The following is a 10,354-nucleotide window of genomic DNA, read 5'->3' on the forward strand; positions in this document are numbered from 1 at the left end:
ACACAAAGTTAAATAAGATAAAGCTATGGAATTTGTGTATATTTCGATATATTATTATGAAGATTACACCTGCTTATTTATAGGCTTTATGAGGATTATCTAAGGTAACATATATTAGTTTAAACATGCACAATCAATGGAGATATACGTGGAATCTTAATAGATATTAATAATCAACAATCATATCATAATTGTCTCTAATAGGAAAATGTCATATTGAAAATCTTAAGAATCTCTAATATTATATCAATAACATCCCCTCAAGCTCAATGTTGACTTATGCACATCATACTCGGTGCATCCCATGCACCCGATCCACTTAGGATTTCCTCGGGAACAATTGGCTCTGATATCTTCCGCACTTAGTATATATCGATATATATATATAAGAGTATATGAAGAGCTTATTTCTAGGCTTTAATAGACAACTATCTAAGAAAATTAAAGGAAATCAAATCAGATATGCATAATCAAAATAGATTTAGAAAATCAGAGGAAATAACTTAAACACCTCCACAAGATATCTAAATACCTCTAACATAATAAATAACCCGAAACACGGGGATTGCTTTAACACGCGATGTTTAAGTATTTCGCATTTTGATTTTATGCGAGATGGGCAATTAACACGCGACTTCTAAGTATCACCAATTACACACACAAACAAATACACATACATATGCATACCCGTTGCCACAAGCGTGATAACAAAGTCCTAGCAAAAGTAGGGGTGAGCGGTTCCGGTCGGTCCGGTTCCAAGGTGGAACCGGACCGGACGAGAGAACCGGTTCCCAATTTTGGGAACCGCGGACGGACCGGTTGGTTCTAGGGGGAACCGGACGGACCGTCGGTCGTCCGTTCGATCCGTCCAATGGAACCGGTTACTTAGAGTTTAGCTTTTTTTTGTCAAACACTTAAGGTTTGGTTCACATTTTACTAATTTTTGTCAATAAATTTATATCAATGAAGTTCACTTAGGGTTTAATTCACATTTTACTATTTTTTATCAATGAATTTATGATAATGAAGTTCACTTGGAGTTTAGTTCACATTTTATTAATTTTTTAAAGAAAAAAATAACAAAAATATATATTAAATAGTCGGTCCGGTCCGGTCGGTCGTCCGGTCAGTTCCCCTTGAACGGAACCGACCAAGCCGAACGTTCGCTTTTAGAACGGAACGGACCGATAGTCCGAACCGGACAAACTGCGGCGGTCCGGTCCGTCCGGTCCGATTTGGGGCGGTAAAGTCCCAGCAAAAGTATGAAAATGCCAAAAGTACTTTTGCCTCTCGCGGCACCAAGACAAGGAACGATTCGGCAACTTCAGAAGATTCAAAGGGCAAAAGGCACATAGCATGCCTTTGGCCACCACACAGATGAACCTGGTCTTTTCCTTCTTTTCTTCCCTTGTTTTCTGCCACTAAGGACTGTTTGAGAATAAATAAAGCAAAGGAAAAGGAAAAGTTGATGATTAAGGACAAGAAACCTCCTTTCCTTGCTTAAGATAGGGTTTGGTGGGGCTAAAAGCCTTTAATAAACAATATAGAAACGAGGGAAAAAGAGTTTGGTGGAGGAGCCAATTTGGTTGTGGATTCTCCAACAAATACAACCCACGCTTGGAAAGCGAAAGAATACCTTCTCCTATCCCACTCAAAACACAAACCAATGCAAAGGAGAACCAAAGAGCATGGAATGCAATCCATGCCCTCACACCTTGCCCTTTCTTATATTCTAATGATAAGCATCACCCACTTCCTTAGACCTTGATCCCATCCTTGCTTGTTCTTCAACCCTTGTCATTTTTCTAAAGGGTGTTTGTGGGGAAGAAATTTAATACTAGTTCGGTGCCTCGAGAGAAGTCGAATAGAAAATCGAGATGGCTGAGCACGATGACGAGCGGCATATAAGTTTTCATCATCAAACGGGGGAGGGGGATGAGAATATAATATGATTTCGGTACCACGAGAGAAGTCGAATAGAAAATCGAGATATTGGAGATGGGTTGAATGTGATGGCGGCGGCATATGAAGTTTTCATCATCAGACACGGGGATTGGTTTGCAGTTCTTATCCCCGTGACCAAAAGAATCCGGGCATGACAGGAGGGGGATGGCTTTTGGCACAGCTTTGCTCATAGTGATGGACACACAAGTATATAATATAAGGTCCGCTCGCTAGTGTCGTTGCTTTGTTTCACTATAATTTTAATTATCTCCGCTTTGAGTTCCCACTTCAAATATTTTGTTTCGCCGACAAAATGTCTAAGAAAAAGAAAGGTTATTCTGCATCATTGGCATGGCAAGATTGCAAATTTCACATCCTTTGCGTTCCTTCAAAATTCAATTGACTTATTTACCTCAAGGTAGAGCAAAAAGGGGTGTTCTTCAACAGCAGAATTATTACATGGGGTTGACAAATTCGATTCAATCGAGCGACGACATTAACGATGTCATCATGGGATTGAAGCCCTTGACCTTCCATGTGATTTGGCACGATTCACAGAAGTGAGCATGTTGATGTCCACTTAAAAAGGCAACTAATGTAAGTGCTGGCTTCGACATAGCATCCCACCCATGAAATGTTATGGTCGGTGGTGGTGGTCGTGGTCCATTCTCTTGACTTAGCCTACTAGCCTATAGCACACTAGGCCTGAATTTGAAATCCTACCACGTGAAATTACAGGGGTCCAAATCTCGTTTAATCAAAGCTCGAAATAGCTCGAGCTCATCCTTCTTTTTCTCCCTACGTTTGGAACCTTTCAATCGACGCAACATCTATCTAATGACATCACGACGACGGTATGTGCATGTGGGTGCGGTTCCAATATTCATATTCGATCATATACTCATCATTCTTTCAATTTAAGGAGGGGGTTTGAGAAATTTAGACGTATCTCGTTCAATTTGATTCGAGATTTTCAGAAGATTAAATACACCTCGATACTATAAAAAAAAACAGGAGCTTTTAAGCAAAAGTTATTTTGTATATACTTGTAGATCAGCTTATGGGTTTTGAAAAATGGCAAAAAAATAAAAAATAAAAATCGGAAGACGGTGACCGCCGGATCTCCGGCGGGGAAAAGCAGCAGACTTTGGGGAATCAAACGACGGCCCACGCGGTTCCCAAGTTGGACGCATTCCCGCGGCACACAAGAAATTAATTTCTTAGAAAGTTGCAAATTATAAAAAAAAAATATATCATCATTATTATTTCGAAAAAGGGGCTATAATAAACAAAACAACAACAACAAAAATAAGAAATAAAAATACGAATACGACGCAGCGTTTTAGCTTTTAACGTTTCTTCTTCCCCCCGGCCCAAAGAACGCGGTTGCGCGTGCGCTCCGTTGCTCACTCACACGTCGTTTTCGGGTCAATGGGGACAAACAGCGCACGTCAACACAAAGTCAATTCCCCATTTTTCTACCCATTAAAACCCAAAACGACGAGCGCGAAGTTCGAGTCGACGACGAAACGTCTTTTCCAAAATGGAAAAAATTTTATTTTTTAGGACGTCATCCGTCCTTCCAATTCATAAAAACAAAAAATTTTGTTCGAAACGCCTTCGCTTACTTCGCGAAAGATCATGCATTGCTTGTAAAACCGAACGAACGAGAAATATTTCTATCGTTCGTGAAAATATTTGAATATAAATTATTATCGATAATTAAAATAATTAATTATTTTAAATTTGACAAAAAAAGTGTTATTTTAAATTATCATTTTCAGAAAAATATTTATTAAGTTATTCGTTTTTTACGAAATAGACGGAGCGTACAAAAAATTAATGGATAATGGTCAAAAGAGCGCTCTTTGCTTTTCTTTTGTATTTTTTGGTATTGGCGCTCTTTGCTTGTTTATTAAGTCTTATTAAATTAATTTGAAATTTTTAAAAATTATCTTTTGAAATGAATGGCCTTATTAAAGGAGTTATACATGGAAATTTACTCGGTTTGTGTTAATGTAGTTGTCGCAAAACTAAAAAAAAAACAGATATTGCCTGTGTATTAACGTGATAAATAGAATCGTAAAATTTGTTTAAGAAATGACTGAAATCACTAATACGATTAGACTAGACAACGTGAAGGCTAAAAAATAATTATCAAACGACACGAATTGCCACTCTAATTATCAAATATTACCAAAATTCTTTCAGAATCACATCCAAACAAATAATTCATCGAAACAACGTATGTTCGGGCTACGATGGATATTTAATCATGTGCGATGCTATTGTCAATTTCCTGGAACAGTGCGGAGTTTACTTCTTCCACGTGGAAGGATATTGTCTAGATCCATTTTCGATAAAAACAAATAATTTCTAATGGCACTTACACGGACGTTGTAGGGAGAAAAAACATGGAAATCATATACATTTACGCACCGTGACCGGTACAATTTACCTTATCAATAACCAAAAAATTAAATTTATTATACTCCCGTCGGTCGTGAAGATGTAGACTCATTACCTTGTCTTCAGAAACAATGAAATCTATAAACTTGACGGACAATGCTCGTGGTCTCTAATTTTCTGGAGCCGTCATATTTGTGTCTATATAAATTTAAATTTTTGGTAGCAAATTCCAAATTTAGTTTTGGTCTTAATTTTTCAGTAATTATATTAAAAACAACCGAAGTTTCCACATACAGTATATCAATGATGAAATTTGGATTCCACCGACAATGAATGATATAATAACTCTTAGGGAAAATTCCAAATAAAGATCTTAAATGCCCTCGTTTTCTCAAATAAGGGCCTGAAGTGGATCTTGTGTTAAACAAGAGTCTAAAGTGGCCATGTCAATCTTAAAAAAGGGCAAGAATTGGCCATGGCAGTTTCAAAAAAGGGCCTGGTCCCACGGATCGCCAAGCTGGCTAAATATTTCGGCTAGTTAAAGGTATTTTCATCCAAAGACAATTTTGATTTCAAATTATTTTTTTCTATCCATCAACCCTCACCCAGCCCACTTCACACTCTTATTTGAAAATTTCCCTAATTCTTCTTAAAATAACTCTCATTTTCACTTACTAACTAAATTAGTATCATGTGGGTACTCTTATAAAATATAGGTCACATGAACAACCGTTAAGTATACTTTATATGGAATAATTTTTCAAGGCGCCAGTCGTGCATAATACGAGGACAATCATTGCATTAGAAATTGTAAAATATCATGATTAATTGTTAACAGGTGCCTCTCAAACACTCCTTCAAAAATCTACATATACCTGTAAGTCATGATGTAATTTCTAAAACGAAAAAATTAATTGTAGGAATTTAGAAGTGATGGCTAAATTTGCTAACAATATAACGTATTTTTTCGAATTATTAAAAATAAAATTTACTTACCCAATTTTTTTTAGGGTTAATACCACGAAAATCTCAAAATTAATATACACGCAACAAATTTACTCAGTACTAATTTTTTAACCACAAAAAAGCCGAACTGGTACACTCGTGACAAATTTTCCCTCCGTTAAATTGGATTAATACAATAAAAAATCAAAATTTGGTAAATCAGGTGTAAAACCCCAAACTGAAACACCCATCAATCACCACAAGTTATCCAACTTTAATTCAACAATTTGACGGTGAAATTTAACGGAAGCTAACTGAGGATAAATTTGTCACATGTATACCAATTTGAGATTTTTGTGATTAAAAAATTAATTTGGGGTAAATTTGTCATAAGTATACTAGTTTGGGGTTTTTTGTGATATTAACTTTTTTTAAAAAAAAATTTGGACAGAACTTAGCCAATTTTCATTTTCTAGAAATTTTTTTTGGCCATATCATTTTCTAGAAATTAGGCACATGTAAGGTTTTTTCAACTACGAGGCGATCATCTCGCACACCACCCCTTTAGAAATCTCTCGGAAACAGGGGGTCGCCTGTAGAGTTCTGGTTTTCGAGGGAGCGTCACATCGCCAACGCGCATGCACGGGGCGCACGCTTCGGCTCGTCCATCCACACCGCCACCGCCACGCACGAATCGCGCAGCAGACCTGAACGCGATCAGTCCGCGGATTGCTCTCGTTGGCTCGGTCAAACCATTGTTTATACAGCACGCGAGACAGCGAGAGAGAGAGAGAGAGAGAGAGAGATCAGCCCACGTAGCCTTTTTGCCTTAGCCGTACTAATGAGCTGCAAAAGCGAATGCATCTGCCCGCACGAGCCTCGATGGTTTTTCTTCTTTGCTTCGTCTTCTCGTCCCCACAGCTCAGCCTCATCACGCTCGCTAATCCTACAGTACGCACGACTCCATCGACGGGACAGCAATGGTGGGCTGTCGCTAACCAAGTCGGCCAAAGGGAAAAGCAACGCGATCCACAGCTAGACGACACGACATCGCAGGGCTTCGCGTGGGGCGAGGATTGCAAGCTGTGTGGTTGGAGCTTTAGAAAACTCGTTAAAGTAATCGTTCGCGTGGCTGTTTGAGTTTTAATAAGAGTTCACAAAAACTTGAAACAGCTGGGGGTGGGGGGGGTGGGGTTGGTTTTGTTCGACGGTCTAAAAGAGCGGCTGAAAGTGATGATCATCATGATCCCGGCTTAAATACACGTGAGCACGTACACTAAGCAAACTGCCGAAATTTCCTTTTCATGTGGGGCCGGAGCATGGAAACTCGTTTCGTTCGAAAGACCGTGAAACACGGGCCCTGCTCGGGATTTGCGTCGTGATCTGATGAATGAGATGAAGCGAGCTCAAATGAATCGATGCACGTGGTACTTAATTTAAAACGTTGGGACCTCACGGGCATCGCCATTGAAACAACAGGTGATTGCCTTTTGACTTTTGTTGGAGTAACTATTGACCCTGCACGCGTGGAGTTTCGTCGTGTTGCGGCGATGACCGAGGTTCGGTTGTGACAAGCTAATGAGTTAAATTAGGTTATGCTAATCCTGAATCTGCTTGGCTGATGAACCGACAGGACACTTGCATGTTGGTTTTGTGCTGGATCGTACGTGCATGGGGTTCACGGGCCATTCAATTTGTATATTAAGGCTCATTTGGTCCTACTTTGTTTTGGGCATGAACAAGGGCAACCTTAGTCGAATGTAGCTAAGCCCGAAATGCTTTTACGTTCGGTGAAGACAACACACACATCTCCTATTCTTTTTTTTTTCACAAATAAATGGGTTGGAAATTGTTTAAGGCGCCAATGAAGCACCCGCTGTCTATTGGACGAGCCCGCGACCGCAACCACCCCACTAGGTGTGAGCAAGGAAGCCCAAGACCGGCGATACATATAAGGCCAGGCTCGTCCTTCGCAGACTAACCAAAGTTTTCTGTGAGACCGAGGATAGGCCGAGAATCGAACCCTTGATGTTTGACTTGCAAACCAAGTGTTGGACCAAGCATGAAAACTTAAAAGACTCGATTGGCAGTAAACGTGATCAAAGGGCGGGCGGCCTCTATCCTCCTTGCACAATGATTTCACGTTAAAAGGCTCGATTCGTTCCGCTCCGGCTCGAGCCTCTAGCCCGGTTCGAGCCGAACATTGTCATCGATCTGTTAAATTAGAACCGAGCCTAGGCAATACATAAAGGTCGATCTCCCGGGCCGCCCCAATCAGGGCTTGCTCAGCGATCACTTCTAATTGGTAATCTTACTGTACCCTTGTTCAATTAGGACCCGTGGAGATTAGTTGTGTGACTTGAATTGGAATTCATTTGGGCCTGGCCCAGTGACCACACTAGTTGTTCTGGCCCCAATGCCTGAACTCAATTGGGCCGCAGCATGAAAAGATAAGCCCCGATAGTTGGTAGGTGGACTGTCGTTTTAGCCCAAGAATCTAAGTTCAATTCCGTCTCTTCAACTCTGAATTCTAAGAGCGACCCTTGAGCCGATGCCTGGCGACTAAAGGATGGGTCTCGATTTGAGTAGACTTACATACTATTTCGGAGTAATTATGCAGGTACTAACCGTGCATTCCGTTCAGCATTCCCAAAGTCCTCCGGGGCTCTAAAATCCCTTGAGAAAATGCAAATGGCGTTTAGCTCGTTTTTTTTTTTAACAGCTTTAGGGAGAAGTAATTGCGTATCTGTAAGGCTCTCCAAGGGCCTCTGGCTCGATGGAGAGTTAGAGATGCCTCGAGAAGTAGCATTTTTCGGAACGCAACTCCCTAGTTTAACGAAAATGTCGGAATTTCCCTAACCAACCCGGATGCCTGCATATAGGATCGGAGTTGAATACGGAACGCATCGATCCCGCCTGTTTCGGCGTCGGGTTTCCCGATTCGGTAACGGAAGCGCCGAAAATGTAGTCGGAATCAGTAATCTCAACGTTCCAATCGCAAAATGCCGATTCTCCTCGGCGGCTTTTGAATTGCAAATGCCAACAGAAGGCTCAAGCTGGCCGCGACGGAGGAAGGAGATCATTTGATCGGGGGGGGGGGGGGGGGCCCAAATCGGGCTCTTTTTCTGCGTCACAAAGAAAGCGCCAAGCCTAGGCCCTCTTCTTTGCTTTTGTTTGTCCCACTAGCGATTCTTTAGCCGTCAGTGTCATTTTCCGTACGAGCTTTTGAAATGATATGCAGAGAGGGGCTTCGAGAGTCGTGTGATCTGCCCCTGAGCTGGAGTCAACGTGGAAATCTGTGGACTTTTTGGTAGTCCTTCCTTCGCAAGTTTAATCTAAGAAATTTAATAAAATTTGGGTTTTGGTTTGATGCCATGCCATTGCCAACCCCCATGTGACGAGCACACCAACATTCAAAAAATGGTACTTTTTGGTCGGTCCCCCTTTCATACTGTTGATCTGAAAATGACATGATGCTCGGTTTGAACTTCGGTTGATGGAGACCCCCCTCCTCTTTGCCTATGGCACTGCTGGGTTGGTGGGTAATGGTTTCTGGTGGTATCGAAATTGTTATTCACATTTCTTTGTTCGAAATTCGAATTAAGTTTCTCGATGGATGGATGAAAAATGGAGTGCTTAATTTAAATGTGACAAACGATGACAACTATCGACCTTAGTAATCGAAATTGATGTGACGATTCAATGTCATAATGAGGACTAGTGAAAAGGCGCTTGCTTACAAAAACATGTACGAGAATCAGGGACTTCATGTCGGGTATAAGAGATATACTGGGCAACATGCTCATTTCCATTGAGTATTTACAAAAATATGCTTTTTGTGCTTGTCTAACCTCTCCCGATTTTGATCTTGACCTGAAAGCCCATTTTAACTTGTTTTTTGTGTCTCCGTACGGCGAGAATATTGAGGACGCTGAATCTAAGCACGTATGGCCCATTGGGCAAGTCGTAGCTATTGGAGAAAAATATTACGGCGTGTGCTCATAACCGATGATGATGCGAGATTCGATGATCGATCGCCATTTGTTCTGGTTTGATGCCGACACATATATGTTTCTTGCGGGATGAGAGCATACTTACAAGTTTTGTCGTCGTATATTTACTATTTAGGATTTGCTTTATTTTGAATCTCATGTGCAATTTTTATTTAATTGAATATGTAATCTCATGTGAACAAAACTTTTTCCTTAAAATTAATCGCTTACGTCTCTTACAGATATCAATGAACAAAAAAATATTTTTACCGTCCACAAAAATATTTAATATATAAATTATTATGGGAAAATGACACAAACAGTCCATGAACTCTTGCTCAATGTGCAATTTGGTCCCTAAATTTTTAATTTGTTCAATGCAATCCCCAAACTTTATCCTGATGTTTAATGTGATCCCCGAACTTTCAATTTGTTCAATATGGTTCATGAACTTTAGTACATGTTCAATATAGTCCCTGAACTTTATAAAACTGTTTAATACAGTCCTTCCATTAGTTCAAGTTCAGGGACTATTTTGTGTATTTTCATATAGTTTATGGACTATATTGAACATGTACTAAAATTTCATGGACCATGTTGAACAAATTGAAGGTTCAGGGATCAGATTAAACAGTGGGTTAAAGTTCATGGACTACATTGAATAATTTAATCCCTAAATTTTACATTGAGCCAAAATTTAATGGCTGTTTGCGTTATTTTCCCCAAAAGAAAAATCATTCCCTCTGGATAACGGTGCTGAGGAAGACAGAAAGCATGAAGAGGGGGTCGAGCGGGACCCGTTCCCACACCCCACACGTCAACCACGTTAAGCGACTTTTGTTCGCAATCAGCGGGAGGTTAGGGAGGATCAAGATTAGAGCAAAATTAAATTAAAAAAAAAAAATAATAGAAAAAGAGACCAAAAGGGGGAGATAGAATAATAAGGACGTGCATGCTGTCCTCTCGTGGCCCCCACTTCCCCAACGTTCGACTGCTCGAGGATTTCCCCCCATGCTGTCCATTAAAAAAACAAAAACCTTAAAACCTTAGCCAACAAGAAAAGA

Source organism: Syzygium oleosum, unplaced genomic scaffold (genome assembly GCF_021117445.2).
Source record: "Syzygium oleosum isolate NSW1041296 unplaced genomic scaffold, Sole_v2.1 Sole_v2.13, whole genome shotgun sequence".
Taxonomy (NCBI): Eukaryota; Viridiplantae; Streptophyta; class Magnoliopsida; order Myrtales; family Myrtaceae; genus Syzygium; species Syzygium oleosum.